This window comes from Panicum hallii, chromosome 7, assembly GCF_002211085.1.
Source record: "Panicum hallii strain FIL2 chromosome 7, PHallii_v3.1, whole genome shotgun sequence".
NCBI lineage: Eukaryota > Viridiplantae > Streptophyta > Magnoliopsida > Poales > Poaceae > Panicum > Panicum hallii.
The window spans coordinates 6281592-6298590 of record NC_038048.1 but is presented as its reverse complement, the minus strand read 5'-3'; positions in this window follow the sequence as shown (position 1 = coordinate 6298590).

The following is a 16999-nucleotide window of genomic DNA, read 5'->3' as shown; positions in this document are numbered from 1 at the left end:
TTCCATTTTCATCCACTTCTGTGAAGCATTTCTCGGAATTGAACCCCACTGGGATCTATTCCGCTTCCTCTTCCGCGTCAAACCCCAGCCAACCACAAAAAAACTTGTTGTAGTGGGGGGGGGGCATCCAACTGCGACAGCAAGCCAGCGAAAAATACCTTTCATATAAATTCCCCTCCAACCTTCCTGGGTGGAAAAACCTCTGGTTTTACATCGAAAACCATGCTCCCCCCGTGCCGACGAAGTCGAGCAAACCGCCAGTGGTGAGGGGGAATGGAACCTTGAACCCTCCGGCATGGAGATGATACAAGTCAAGGAGCTGCTGGAGGCCATCGAGGCACTGAAGAAGGAGGGGGTGACCGGCACCTCCGTCATGTTCTCATTTACAAGCGCTGCGTCCAACCCATCCAACAGCGATGTTGCATGGGCTTTGAGTACACCGGCCCCGCTGACCCTTCTCGCATGTGCACAGAGGAGGTGCCAGACGAAGTCACGCTCCATTGGGTTCAGCGGGTGCTGCTGGACGTGAACACCATGCCGTACGTGCCCACCTTATACTCCGCGCGAAACCCGCCCCCGCCGGTAAGTATTCGACTTCTTTTCACTGAAGAAATCGGCTACTGCGCCGGTGAACTGAAGAACTTTCTGCAGGGACACTCGGAGCTGTACTGCAGCTACCCGCCGCAGCCGAATCCTCCCCCGAGCGTATCACCTCCTTCCTTCTGCAGCCACGGCAGCCAAGAAGGCTCGCCTTGCTGCGGCTCAAAGCTGCAATGAGTCCGCCGAATGCGTGGACTCGCAAGCGGGGGAAGAAGCCGAAGGAGGGCCATGCCCTGCTGCCACTGGTGCCACCAAGACGGCTCGCCTTGCTGCGGTTCAAGGCAGCAGCGAGTCCACCGGGTGCGTGGACTCGCAGGCGAGTGAAGGAAGCGGAGGGGAACCACGCCGGGACAACTCCTCCGACCACAGCGTGGAGTTGGCCGGCGCTCTGCCACCGGTGCCGAAGGGCAGCGCCAGGTGCGCAAACGCAAGGCCCAAGAAGTCGAGTCCTCCAGGTACGGAGTTGCTGTTTTGGCAAAGTTTCCATGATGCTGAGTACTGACAGCGTCCCCTTGCAGTCTCCCTGCTCCACCACCCGGGACTGAACCCGAAGGGGTGGAGGCAGGCCCCTCTGCCGCCGCGGCGGTGACAATCGCCATGGCGGGGACCCCTCCATCGGCCGACCAGGCCTCGCCATCGGCCGACCAGGCCTCGCCATCGGCAATGGGCCTGGTGGGTGAAGAAGGCCGCCAAGAAGAAGTCGACACTGTAAGTTTTCTTTCGATCGCGTGAAAATCTTGCTCGTGCCCACTTGGATAACAATGTTGTCGATGTCACCAGGGCTGAAAGCGCAGTGCAACTCCAGCTGGAACCAGGCACGGCTGCGGCGCCTGCCTCGGCTGCTGCAGCCCCCGAGCCCCCGGTGCCTGAAGGGCCCGTACCCGCGGAGGTGGCCCCTGAAGCGGATGCGGCGCTCTCCGAGTTGCCGCCTCCCGAGCCCCGACAAGAGGGAGCCGGACTCGGTGGCAAGGAACAAGTCGTGACCCCTGGTGCCGCTCGTACCGATGGCACAGGTATGCGCTTACCCGCCCGCGACTGGCTGCCGGGGTCTGGGCGTAATGTGTTGACCACTTCTTCACGTCAGTAAGCAACTCCTCTTTGTGTTTCGTTATTTTCCTAAGCTCTGTGATAAGGGTACTTCATCATCTAATGGGGAGTTACTGAGGAAAAGTACTCGGAGGGAGCGAGGGCCTACCTTGGTGCGCCTTCTTCTCTGCCTTGAGCTGCTCCTGGTACTTTTGCTCGTTGCTCCTTGAGCTGCTGCTGGAGCTCAGAGTTGGCCTTCCCGAGGTTCTTCAGATCATTCTTGAGCAGCCAGTTCTCTCGAGTTCTCTCGTGCTTCAGCGTGTCCAGCTCTCGCTGCAGATAGCAATTCTTGATAATCTCCTCGGAGACGCACTTGTCCAGGGCAGCTACTTCCCGCGCGTCGCTCACGACTGCGCGGAGTTTCTCCGACTTCTTCTGGGATTTGGTGATTACATGCTGCGCAAAAAGGGGAGAATGAGTACTAAACAACTCACCAAGGCACGTCGACTAGCTCTGTCGACTCCTCTATGAGAACTTTCGTCGACTAGCTCTGTTGACTCCTCCGCCGCGGTGGCCAATGGCCTGCCCTCTTGGAAAGGCAATGGCTCGAGGTGAGCCACAAGCTGGCTCTCTGCCTCGAGTAGATTGGAGAGCATCATGCCCCTCCAATGCACAATGTGCCCCTTCGGCGAGGTGGTGATCACCAAATCACCGGGACCAGAACAACCCGAAGCCTCCCGACACGCGGTGGCTTCAGGATTTCTGTCCTGGAGCAGCAGGTCCAGATCCTTCTCTAACATGAAGAGGGATCCAGATGCATTGGCCTCCTTGTCACACCCGATTTATAAAGAACATAAATCGAGCAATCATATATGCGCCAGGACCAAGTCACGCATATATACAACAGAATCATCAAGATATCATAACACATATCACGAATAACATTAGTATAAATCGTAAATGAATCATAAATGAATTATTTTATTAAAACCGAATCAAGAATCGGTTCGAGAGTTGCGGAAGCGTAAAGAGATACATGAAGAGTAGGGCGCCACAGGGACGTCGACTGGGAGACAAACGCCTAGAAGTCGTCGAAGCCGCTGACGTAGTCCTCCACGTTGCCGGGGCACTGAGCAGCAATCGAAGATATCCGAAATGGAACAGAAGAGTGGAGAGGCAAGTGTGAGTACAAACTAGTACTCAACAAGTATAACACAAACTATGAGGCTCTAGGTTGGCTGACTCAACTGCATTAGCTTTTAGTCTTGGCAAAGTTTTATTAACACTAATCACTACAAGTGGATGAATTACCATGAACCCAAATTGCATAAGAAATTAATCAATGTTAATTAAGAACTACTAAGAACCATCCAAACCAAAACCACCCGGGCAATCTCCCTAACCAAAGGTTGATAACCCCACTAATCAGACGGAGGATCTGGGGCCGCTCATGACTGTGAGCACAGCTGATATATCAGTTTTACACTCTCGAGAGGTTGCACAACTTTACCCACAAGTCATGAGCTACGCTAGTTGTTCATCACACTGCCTTAGGTGAGACGGCTAGCAAGCACACTACGAGACCGTTACAAAGGATCACATTGGTAAGGTGTAACCGCTAAGGATTCTGGCTCAGCGACGATGGGGCCCAACTCCGGGGGTACAAGACACACAGCACAGACCAAGCCGGAGGAGCAGGGACCATTGAAGCTTACCACCCCTCTTGCCCCGAACCAAAATGACCTAATTAGTAAGTCAAGACCGTCTCATTCCAGTCTTGTGGTTGCGCGGTTGTCCCAGGTTGTCGCTCTATGAACCGGTCCTTATGGAGAGTGGCCAACCAAGCACTAAACACCGTGCTGGCCCCCTAAACCATGTTTCTATCAAGAACATATTTTAAGGAGACGTGAGCCGCTCAAGCACACAGCACAGAGGGCCACTCTCAGAATTAAGTTGCATAAGACCATTAATCAAATTAATTAAAAAGGACCAAGATATGTTATAGCGCAGCAACCTAGCACAACTAACCAAAATGCAACCCAAGGGATATATATAAAGGATATAAAGGTGGCTAGGAAATCCTTATAGGCGTACAGAATCAAAATGCAATATGAAATTGTATTAAAAAGTGATAGGAGGTTCATGTTATACTTGCCTTCCTCGTACTCTCCCGGCTGCTGCTCGAACTGCTCGGAAGATGGCGGCTCCTGGTACTGGTCCAAAGGCTCCACGTCTACTCACGATCATCAAGCATGGTCCAGACATACACACATGCACAAACAATAGCAAACTATAAGAAACAGTACAACATTACATAGAAATAGCACATAAAACAATGCTAAAACTACTCTACGCGTTATAACGATCGCGTGGACATAAAGAACACCTAAAATGGAGCTAAGACGCGAAAACCAGGGCTAAAACAAGATTCAGGGACCTATCTGCGAGAAAAATAGAACTTCCAGGGGGTTCTGCGCAAAAACTAGGGGCTTAAACGCAAATAAAGGGCTAGGTCTGGGGTCTAACCCATGAAACCACAGGGCATGGACGGCGGACCCAATTTCTAGGAAGTTCAAGGGCTTCGGTGCTAAAAACAGGACTTAACTAGAATTTCTTTTGAACCGAGGTGGACTGCGGGTTGATTCCAAGGAAGCTTAGGGGCTCTTTAAACAAACTGCCACGGCTGAAGGGTTACGCGGCTTCTAATCTGGGCGGTTGGATCTAAATCGAACGGTTCGGACGCATTCTGGTTCGGACGGTCCGATCTGAATAGCGGGGTCCGGACGGTCCGATCTGGATCGGACCGGTCCGATCTGATTGGCTCGCGGGGACAGCGGTTATGCACGGCGGCTCGGGACAATGGGCAACGCCGGCGAGCGGCGTTCTGGGCGCTACGGTTAGCTAATGCCTACGACTTCTGGTGCAAAAGGACCAGGGGTAGGAGGCGAGGCTCACCGAGGGCTGTGGAGGCCGGAGACGCGACGGAGTGAGGAAGACGACGACGTCCGGCGGCGGAGAGGATCGGGCTTCCGCGGGGAGGGGTGATGCCGAGGTGGCTGGGGTCCTTGGCTGGCGTAGATCGGCTCCGGGGACTCCAGTGGAGGTTGTTAGAGGATCAAGACGGGTCGGGATGCAACGACGGCGAGGAATTCCGACGGTGGAGCAGCTCACCGGAGAAGGTTTCCTCGGAAAATTCGGTTGATGCCGAGGCGTAGGGCTTCGATGCTAGCCTCTTGGAACTTCGGGATGGCGGAGGGAAGCTTTTGCGGGTGATGTGGTGGTCCGGGGTGCAACGGAATGGCCGGTCGACGGTGAGGCCGAGGCATCTGCGCGGCGGAGGAAAAAGGCGGCGGCGCTGGGGGTCTACGGGGTTGCAGGGCTGGGGTTAGGGTTCTGGGGGCTCAGGAAGTTCCTTTTGTAGAGCGGCGGCGCTGCCTTGGCGTACGGGCCCAGAGAGAGTGGCTCGCCGAGGATCTCGGGAAGGAGTTGCGCCGGAGAAGAAAGGGGAGGGAGAAGGGGCCGACAGGTGGGGTCAGGCTGAGGGAATGATTGAGAATAGAAGGAATGACTGAGAATAGAAGGAATGACTGAGAATAGAAGAAATGACTGAGAAAAGAAAGAATGACTGACCCACCTTCCTGTTTCCTCCCTTTTCTTTGTCAAACCAACTCGATTCTATTTGAACTCAACTCAAATTTGAATTCAACTCCTATGCACTCAACCAAATAAAACTTATGCACCAACATGAATGCACAAACATGTTGAACCTAAAATAAATTTTAATTCTTTGTGAGTTAAATTATAAATAAATGCAAGCTAGGCAAAATAAACCCTTGGAAAAAATTACTGGAGCCCAATTAAATTCGTTATAAATCTCGAAATTTTACCTTAGGGTGTTACAAACCTACCCCCTTACAGGAATCTTGTCCTGAGATTCAGATAGGCTAGCTAGCAAAGAGATTGGGATATGTCTTCCTCAGCTCATCTTCTCGCTCCCAGGTAGCCTCATCCTCTGTGTGATGACTCCACTGAACACGGCACATCTTGATCTTCTTGTTTCTGGTAACTCTCTCAGATTTCTCCAAAATCTTCACTGGATGCTCGGTGTAGGTCAGATCCTCCTGTACTTCCAACCCTTCCAATGGTGCTTGCTCTTCCGGCACTCTCAAGCACTTCTTCAGCTGAGACACATGAAACACATCATGCACTCCTGAGAGACTGGGAGGTAACTCCAAACGATATGCCACCTCACCTTTTCGTTCCAGCACCCTGAACGGACCAATGTATCGAGGAGCTAGCTTCCCTCTCACATTAAACCTGTGAATTCCCCTCATCGAGACCTTCAGATACACATGATCACCCACTGCAAAGGTCAGATCTCGGCGACGAACATCCGCGTAGCTCTTCTGACGAGTCTGAGCGACCCTCAGATTTTCTCGCACCTGCTGTACCAGCTGTTCCGCCTCCTCACCAATATCTGGACCAAATACCTGCCTCTCGCCAATCTGATCCCATACAGCGGAGTCTTGCACTTCGACCATACAGGGCCTCGAAAGGAGATTTCTTCAGACTAGCCTGATAACTGTTGTTATATGAAAACTCTGCATACGGCAGGCATTTATCCCAGCTGGTACCATACTGAATAGCGCAGGCTCGAAGCATATCCTCCAACACTTGGTTGGTCCTTTCTGTCTTCCCATCTGTTTGAGGATGATAAGCAGTGCTGAAACGCAGCTTCGTATCCAACGAATCATGCAACTGCTCCCAGAACCGTGAAGTGAACTGAGATCCTCGGTCAGATATGATCTTCTTAGGAACACCATGCAGACAGACAATCTTGGAGATGTACAACTCTGCGAGTCTAGCGCCGGAGTAAGTAGTGTTCACCGGGATGAAGTGGGCAACCTTCGTCAACCGATCCACCACTACCCATATGGAGTTGTACCCTTTCTGAGTACGAGGCAATCCCATAATGAAGTCCATAGTGATTTCCTCCCATTTCCACTCTGGAATCTTCAATGGCTGCAATAGACTTGCTGGTCTCTGATGCTCTGCCTTGACACGCTGACAAGTGTCGCAGATAGCCACGTACTCCGTAACGGAACGCTTCATTCCATACCACCAGAATCGTTCCTTCAGGTTGTAATACATCTTTGTGCTGCCTGGATGGATAGAATACGCTGTATCATGAGCCTCACTCAGAATCAACTTTCTGAGATCTGCCACATCCGGCACACATATCCGACCCTTGTACCACAAGGTACCCTGATCATCCTCTCTGAAATGAGGTGCTTTGCCAATCTTGAGCAATTCACGGATCTCCTGCAGCTTCTTATCATCCTTCTGATGCTGCTTGATCTCCGCCTCTAACGTGGGTTCTGCCTTGAATGATGTACCTGAGGTGTGATGCAAGAAACCCAGACTCAACTGCTCGAACTCCTCGCACAACTCCTGAGGCATCTGAAAAGCCACGGCCATGTTAACATAGCTCTTCCTGCTCAGAGCATCTGCTACAACATTGGGCTTGCCCGGATGATAGTGAATCTCCAGGTCATAATCCTTGACCAACTCTAGCCATCTTCTCTGCCGCATGTTCAGCTCATTCTGAGTGAAAATATACTTGAGGCTCTTGTGATCAGTGTAAATATCACACCTCTGCCCAAACAAGTAATGCCTCCATATCTTCAGAGCATGCACAACTGCGGCTAACTCCAGATCATGAGTGGGATAATTCAGCTCGTGCCGACGCAACTGCCGCGAAGCATAAGCTATCACTCTGCCTTCGTGCATCAGGACGCAACCGAGACCATCCCTTGAAGCATCACAATACACTGTGAACCTCTTGCTCTGGTATGGCAGAGTAAGAACTGGCGCCGTAGTCAACCTCTTCTTCAGCTCATCGAAGGCCTTCTGACGCTCATCAGTCCAAAAGAAATCCACACCCTTCTCCAGCAAAGAAGTTAAAGGCTTCGCAATCTTGGAGAAATTCTCAATGAACCTCCGATAATAACCTGCTAAGCCCAGAAAAGAGCGGACTTCCTTCACCGTCTGCGGTACAACCCAGTCAAGCACATCCTTCACCTTCCCGGGGTCCACAGCAATACCTCCCTTGGAGATAACATGACCGAGGAATGGAACCTCGTCAATCCAGAACTCGCACTTGCTGAGCTTGGCATACAGCTTGTGCTCTCTGAGCCTCTACAACACAAGCCTCAGATGCTTCTCATGCTCTGCTTTTGACTTGGAATATATCAGGATATCATCAATGAATATCACCACAAAGGTGTCCAGATAATCCATGAAAACCTTGTTCATCAGATGCATGAAGAAAGCCGGAGCATTGGTCAAGCCAAAGGACATGACCGTATACTCATATAGCCCATACTTGCAAGTGAATGCCGTCTTCGGAATATCCTCAGAACGAATCTTCAGCTGGTGATAACCCGAACGCAGATCAATCTTCGAGAACACACAAGCGCCCTGGAGCTGATCAAAGAGATCCTCAATACGGGGCAATGGATGCTTGTTCTTGATGGTGACTGCATTTAGATCTCGATAATCGATGCACATTCTCTTCGCTCCATCCTTCTTCTCTACAAGCAATACAGGAAAAGCCCAAGGAGAGAAACTGCAACGGATATAGCCCTTAGCTAGCAACTCGTCGACAGTCTTCTTAACTTCCTCATGCTCAACAGGTGCCATACGATAGGGCCTATTAGCAATAGGAGCTGTGCCAGGCAAGAGATCAATAGAAAACTCAATGTCGCGATCCGGCGGCATACCTGGCAAATCATCCGGAAAGACATCCGGGAATTCAGACACCACGCGAATACTATCCGTGGGTCTAGCCTCCATCTGATGAAGAAATCCAGAAGGCTCTGTAGCTCCAACAGTGACCTCCTGACCATCCGGTGCTGACAGAAGAACCGTCCTCTGAGCACAATCTATCCGGACTCCCCACTTAGCAAGAGTCTCCATCCCGATGATCACATCAATGCCCATGGAGTCTAGCACCATCAGATTTGCACTGAAATCTACCCCCCCTTATGGCCACACTAACTCTGGGACAGAAGACATGAGACCTCAACTGCCCTCCCGGTGAAGATACTAACATGCACCTCTTTAATGTGCTAGTATGAATACCATGATGCTCAACAAAAGACTGGGTGATGAAGAAATGCGTAGCACCAATATCAAAAAGAACTGTAGCAGGATGGGCATTAACCATGAACGTACCAATGACCACATTGGGAGCCTCGGCCGCTGACTCGGCCGTCACGTAGTTCACCCTGCCCTGAGCTGGGGCCTTGGGTGGTGCTGCACGCCCTTGCTGTCCTGCCTGCGCCTTCCGAGGGCAGACGTTGGCGTAGTGCCCTAGCTCGCCGCAGTGGAAGCACACTCGAGGAAGTGCAGCGGCCTGCTGCCCAGGGGGAGGAGTGGGCGCTCCCTGCCTCTGAGCTGGTGGAGCCGGAGGCGCTGGAAGCCTCTGACCCTGTCCTGCCTGCTGCTGAGGACGAGGAGGAAACTGCTGCCGCTGCTGGTACTGCTGGGGCGGCCTCTGCTGCTGCTGCTGCTGCTGAGGATACTGATATCGGGGACGAGTGTTGCTGCCCGAAGAGGATGGAGCCATCTTCCTCTTCTTATCCTCAATATCCTGGCGCTTACGCTCGGTGTTGAGGGCAGCATCAACCAGCTGGTTGAAACTGTCGAAGCGGTGGTTCAGCAGCGCGTACTGGATGTGATCATCCAGTCCCTCCTTGAAATACTCCTGCTTGTCGCTATCACGGGCGACGTCAGCAGGGGCATAGCGGGCCAGCTGAAGGAAACGGTCACGGTACTCCGTCACCGTCATCGATCCCTGAAATAACAAACACAGATGACAAGGATAGAAATCGCTCCATGGTTTAGACTTATGAAAGAGATCAAGGATAGATCGAAGCTCAAAAGAAATTGTAGGGAATTCCATTTAATTTTACCTGCTTAAGGGCACAGAACTCCTTCTGCTTCATCTTCATTATGCCCTTAGGAATTTGATGGTTCCTGAAGCGCTCGCGGAACTGGACCCAGGTGAGAGAGTCGCGGTCCTGAGCCGGGTAGGACTCCGACCAGTCGAGAGCGGAGCCTCGCAACTGCCCTGCTGCGTAAAGGACTCGCTCACGGTCGTCGCACTGCGCAACAACCAACTGGTGCTCCACCGAACGAAGCCAGTCGTCTGCCTGGAGTGGGTCCGTGGCGTGGGAGAAGGTCGGAGGATGACCTCTCAGGAAATCCGCACGCCGATCACGGGGCTGAGGCAGCGGTGGAGGCGGCGGCTGGGCGTGAATGTGCTGCCGAGCCTGAACAGTATTGTTCAGGGTCGCCATCATCTGCATCTGGAGCTGGAAGAACTGCTCCGGGGTCAGTGGTGGCGGCATTGGCAATGGCTGACCAGTGCTCTGGTTGTTCTGCTCCTGCTGGTCAAAACCGGAACCGGTGCGCCTGGTGTTCACCATCTGATTGCAACAAACGAAATTTTATGAGAACGAGATATTGTGCAGCTGTGGAAATGAAACTTCGGTAGGATATGATAGAGAGAAAGAAAATATAGGTTTTTTCCCCAACGTTCTAACTCAGTTTTTTTATTATTTAGTTCAAGTTGGGTTAGGTCGATTTGCATGAACAAGTTTAACTACTAGACTATGCAATCAACCAAAAATCCAAATCAAACATTTGCACAATAACAAACATTCAATATTCACAACTTAGTCGAGTTTATCACATTACCCGACCAACACACTCGTTCTAGCGTATTTTCATCGGGACAACCTAAACTTATAAATTACAGGATTAAGCGACTCAGGCCAACGTCTACAGAGAACTCAAGCTGTTTCTCAGAGAAGACAGGAGAGAGGTAGCAAATCAAGGGCTTAGGACTCAAGGACTAGAGGTAGGAAATGATGTTAGGAGGTTTGCGGAAACAAGGTAAGAAGAAAGAAGTCCTAAACTCGTCCAATTCTATCTAGGCTTCGTCCTACGGTCGATATGGCTCTGATACCAATTCTGTCACACCCAATTTATAAAGAACATAAATCGAGCAATCATATATGCGCCAGGACCAAGTCACGCATATATACAACAGAATCATCAAGATATCATAACACATATCACGAATAACATTAGTACAAATCGTAAATGAATCATAAATGAATTATTTTATTACAACGAATCAAGAATCGGTTCGAGAATTGCGGAAGCGTAAAGAGATACATGAAGAGTAGGGCGCCATAGGGACGTCGACTGGGAGACAAACGCCTAGAAGTCGTCGAAGCCGCTGACGTAGTCCTCCACGTTGCCGGGCACTGAGCAGCAGTCGAAGATATCTGAAATGGAACAGAAGAGTGGAGAGGCAAGTGTGAGTACAAACTAGTACTCAACAAGTATAACACAAACTATGAGGCTCTAGGTTGGCTGACTCAACTGCATTAGCTTTTAGTCTTGGCAAAGTTTTATTAACACTAATCACTACAAGTGGATGAATTACCATGAACCCAAATTGCATAAGAAATTAATCAATGTTAATTAAGAACTACTAAGAACCATCCAAATCAAAACCACCCGGGGAATCTCCCTAACCAAAGGTTGATAACCCCACTAATCAGACGGAGGATCTGGGCCGCTCATGACTGTGAGCACAGCTGATATATCAGTTTTACACTCTCGAGAGGTTGCACAACTTTACCCACAAGTCGTGAGCTACGCTAGTTGTTCATCACACTTCCTTAGGTGAGACGGCTAGCAAGCACACTACGAGACCGTTACAAAGGATCACATTGGTAAGGTGTAACCACTAAGGATTCTGGCTCAGCGACGATGGGGCCCACCTCCGGGGGTACAAGACACACAGCACAGACCAAGCCGGAGGAGCAGGGACCATTGAAGCTTACCACCCCTCTTGCCCATGCAGGTAAGTTACTCCCGAACCAAAATGACCTAATTAGTAAGTCAAGACCGTCCCATTCCAGTCTTGTGGTTGTGCGGTTGTCCCAGGTTGTCGCTCTATGAACCGGTCCTTATGGAGAGTGGCCAACCAAGCACTAAGCACCGTGCTGGCCCCCTAAACCATGTTTCTATCAAGTACATATTTTAAGGAGACGTGAGCCGCTCAAGCACACAGCACAGAGGGCCACTCTCAGAATTAAGTTGCATAAGACCATTAATCAAATTAATTAAAAAGGACCAAAATATGTTATAGCACAGCAACCTAGCACAACTAACCAAAATGCAACCCAAGGGATATATATAAAGGATATAAAGGTGGCTAGGAAATCCTTATAGGCGTACAGAATCAAAATGCAATATGAAACTGTATTAAAAAGTGATAGGAGGTTCATGTTATACTTGCCTTCCTCGTACTCTCCCGACTGCTGCTCGAACTGCTCGGAAGATGGCGGCTCCTGGTACTGGTCCAAAGGCTCCGCGTCTACTCACAATCATCAAGCATGGTCCAGACATACACACATGCACAAACAATAGCAAACTATACGAAACAGTACAACATTACATAGAAATAGCACACAAAACTATGCTAAAACTACTCTACGCGTTATAACGATCGCGTGGACATAAAGAACACCTAAAACGGAGCTAAGATGCGAAAACCAGGGCTAAAACAAGATTCAGGGACCCATCTGTGAGAAAAATAGAACTTCCAGGGGGTTCTGCGCAAAAACCAGGGGCTTAAACGCAAATAAAGGGCTAGGTCTGGGGTCTAACCCATGAAACCACAGGGCATGGACGGCGAACCCAATTTCTAGGAAGTTCAAGGGCTTCGGTGCTAAAAACAGGACTTAACTAGAATTTCTTTTGAACCGAGGTGGACTGCGGGTTGATTCCAAGGAAGCTTAGGGGCTCTTTAAACAAACTGCCACGGCTGAAGGGGTACGCGGCTTCTAATCTGGGCGGTTGGATCTAAATCGAATGGTTCAGACGCATTCTGGTTCGGACGGTCCGATCTGAACAGCGGGGTCCGGACGGTCTGATCTGGATCGGACCGGTCCGATCTGATTGGCTCGCGGGGACGGCGGTTATGCACGGCGGCTCGGGACAATGGGCAACGCCGGCGAGCAGCGTTCTGGGCGCTACGGTTAGCTAATACCTACGACTTCTGGTGCAAAAGGACCAGGGGTAGGAGGCGAGGCTCACCGAGGCCTGTGGAGGCCGGAGACGCGATGGAGTGAGGAAGATGACGACGTTCGGCGGCGGAGAGGATCGGGCTTCCGCGGGGAGGGGTGATGCCGAGGTGGCTGGGGTCCTTGGCTGGTGTAGATCGGCTCCGGGGACTCCTGTGGAGGTTGTCAGAGGATCAAGATGGGTCGGGATGCAACGACGGCGAGGAATTCCGACGGCGGAGCAGCTCACCGGAGAAGGTTTCCTCGGAAAATTCGGTTGATGCCGAGGCGTAGGGCTTCGATGCTGGCCTCTTGGAGCTTCGGGATGGCGGGGGGAAGCTTTTGCGGGTGATGTGGTGGTCCGGGGTGCAACGGAATGGCCGGTCGATGGTGAGGCCGAGGCGTCTGCGCGGCGGAGGAAAAAGGGCGGCGGCGCTGGGGGTCTCCGGGGTTGCAGGGCTGGGGTTAGGGTTCTGGGGGCTCAGGAAGTTCCTTTTGTAGAGCGGCGGCGCTGCCTTGGCGTGCGGGCCCAGAGAGAGTGGCTCGCCGAGGATCTCGGGAAGGAGTTGCGCTGGAGAAGAAAGGGGAGGGAGAAGGGGCCGACAAGTGGGGTCAGGCTGAGGGAATGACTGAGAATAGAAGGAATGACTGAGAACAGAAGGAATGACTGAGAATAGAAGAAATGACTGAGAAAAGAAAGAATGACTGACCCACCTTCCTGTTTCCTCCCTTTTCTTTGTCAAACCAACTCGATTCTATTTGAACTCAACTCAAATTTGAATTCAACTCCTATGCACTCAACCAAATAAAACTTATGCACCAGCATGAATGCACAAACATGTTGAACCTAAAATAAATTTTAATTCTTTGTGAGTTAAATTATAAATAAATGCAAGCTAGGCAAAATAAACCCTTGGAAAAAATTACTGGAGCCCAATTAAATTCGTTATAAATCTCAAAATTTTACCTTAGGGTGTTACACTCCTGAAGACCAGTGGCCGGTTCGCACAAGCCGGGTTGAATCCGACCATGCGAATCCCTAGATTGGAACAAGTCCAAACCAGGGGAAGTTGTCACGATACCAGAAGAAGTCGAGCTTGGAACAGACTCCATCTCGACCAGTGCCGCGGAAGCATGGAGCGGCAAGTTGTCGAGCTCGTCGACGAACTTGTCGAGGCCGCTGCGAGGATCCGCAGCGATGGTTTTCGGCGTCATGTCAACAAGGAATCGCTGAAAGTTGCTCGCACCATCTGTGATGCAAACGCACGAGCCAAAAACGAACGTTGTACCCTGAGAGGGAACTGACCTAATGAATTTGAAAGATGCCATCGAGCTCGCTGGCGGATCTTCGACGCGCTCCCCTACCTGGCGCGCCAGCTGTCGGTGTTTAACCGGCTGCCTGTGGCAGAACCAACCTGAATTATACCGACTCAAGTACGCGAGTCCTCACTGGAGGGCTACCTCGTACTTCAAACGGTATAATACTATTGGTCTGTCAGGTAACGTCCCGATAAACCACCAAACTCAGGATCCAACAAGGTACCTCACACGAAGGTGAGTCCAGAGATATAATGCCAAAATAATTTACACCACAGGCAGATATATTACAAAAATGTACAAAGCATCATTAGCTCCCACGGAGGAGAGGTTATTACAGGACAAGTTTAAGTTTCTAGACAAAGCAGCGGAGTTTAAAAAGCGTAGTCATAATACACGTCGTCATTATAGATATTATGCTAGCCCTGGCATAATATCACTCGGCGGAATCTGTGTTGGCCGGGGACGGATCCCATTCCACGGACCAACCATCAGGCAAAGGGTAAGGCCACGGTGTAATGAATGCGGGCTCATCAGGAGGATTACCTGAAGTAAAACAACAAAAGCAAGGCTGAGTATACTAATACTCAGCAAGACTTACCCGGAATTGGGTATATCTTAGCCCATAACTAGACTCATGATGGCTTTTAGCTTTGGGTAGGGTCTTCAGCTGAAAAGCAACAAAGAGTAGATCCTTATTTTCAACTTTTAGCTTTCAGGTTCTAGTTGATTAACCATTCTAGGTAAGCACCTATAACTATTCAAACATGGTAGAATCTTTACTCAAACATCATCTTTGATAATCACATAATTGCTCTTGTTACTCTTTGTGGTAAAGGGAATAAGCAGTCTCATACATCGTGAGAGGCGGACGATTCTGAATCGAGATTCAACCCTTGCAAGGTAAACCTAACACACATGCTTGGAATACCACAGGGTTATTCCGAAACAACCATTTGCCTTTCATTCCGACTCGTGGATCAGATCCACCACAAGCGACTGCAGGTCATACGCACATCCAAAGTGCAGGACGTACGTCTGTAGCGCGACTACAAAACCCGTACTCCTGGTTGCCCAGCAACACGTATGCCTACACGTTGAACAAAGTAACCAAAAGAAGCAAATACATGTGGTGGGAGGTATGTCCACTCCTCGGGCCGATTGGTTACTAGGCTTACCGCTTACCATATTTCACGGCATGTGGCTAGTACTTTCAAACGCTTAACCACCGCTACCACACACTGCGACCTTATCAAATTCCACAACACAGACGGGGTATCATCTCAACCATGATACCTTACAACTCCCGTCCGGCATCCTTATAGTGATAGCAGGAATGTAAACATTACAATTCCTATATCGCGTGAGTGACAGGAAATCACTCGACTTCTACCGGTCCTATAAGCAGAGCAGCTAGTCGGACTCCAGTTCTAGTGTTTAATACATTGGTTCCTAGAATAATGCAACTAAGTTTCCAAACAACTCCTAAGAACCTAATGCATATAGATATATGTAAATAATATAGGTTGCAGTGTAGTAAAGTAGGGGTTATGTCCGGGGCTTGCCTTCGCTGGTGGGGTTGGGGTTAGTCAAAATATTTTCTTCCGAACCTTGGTTCGGGGCTTCAGAGAAATCCGCGACAAGAGTCCCGGGGTCTTCAGAATAAACTTCCTCTTGTTCCGGGATCAGCTGATAATCCCCGTCAGCGAGAGTGGTCGAGTCTATATAAGATGCAAGGTTATAAGTTATGAAACTGCATATATTTTTATAGTAATTCACAATAAAGTTGCAATCCAACTTAAGAAAGATCACATTATGATGATTATCTAACTACCCTGTACTGGGCAGTCATTTATCGAGTACTAATTAAACTAACTAATCTCATTAGGCAACCGGGGGTTACCCTAAACATCCAATTTAATTTTATTAGGTAGTGTATCTAATTACCCTAAGCAACACTACACACACTTAGCAATTCCTATGCATTTTATTAGTTAAACTTTGTAATTAACTTTAGGTTATTATTTAATTATGGTTAACCTTGAATTAATTTTTAGGCAAATTGTAATTTAGTAAAATTAAATTAATACTTATGAAAATTACACTAAGTGGGTTTAATTGAAATAACATTACTCTAGATATTTTTATACAATAAATAACAACTTACTTAATTAAACAAGATCAAGATTTGAAATTTCAAGGTGTAATTATAACTAGAGTTTCATACTAAAATTAGGGTTCAAAACTTAAGAACATCATAAACTACTTAAGTCTAGCATTCCAGAAAGGTTTCATAAATTTTCATGCATTCTAATTATTATTTATGATTTATCTTGAAATCTAAGTTTGAAATTTATAACTCAAGTTATGTTAGGTTTCTGTTTCTCAAATTTTTATCTTATATCACACTCATAAAGACTAAACCATAGTAAAAATTTCATCCCTAAATATGCATAGATACTTCTGAAATTAATTTGCCAAGCTTTTATTAACTTATAACAAAAGTAACCAAATACTCTAGCTAGAGGGCTGATCTGGGTCTCAAAAATTTACACAGAGCTATTTACATTACTTACAACACATGCTCCAAAAACTAACAGCAACAAGGCTATGGATCATAAGATTTAATTTAAGCATCCCTTTACTTGTATTTAAAATACAGAACAGACTATTCATCTTCATAACATGCTTATGAAACAAAAGTTGTAGAATTTATTACAAGGTTTCTAACCCAACCAGTTTCGTATTTTTCTGATTTTTCTACTGTTTTCTATGCATTTTCAAAGTTCACAGCAGGAAACTCAAATAAGGTTTACATAACAGTCCCTAGATTTAGCACAAAACCCCCTAGACTTCTGTTTCTTTTAACCCGCAGTCCTCCCCCCAATTCCCCCCCGGTCAAGGTAAAA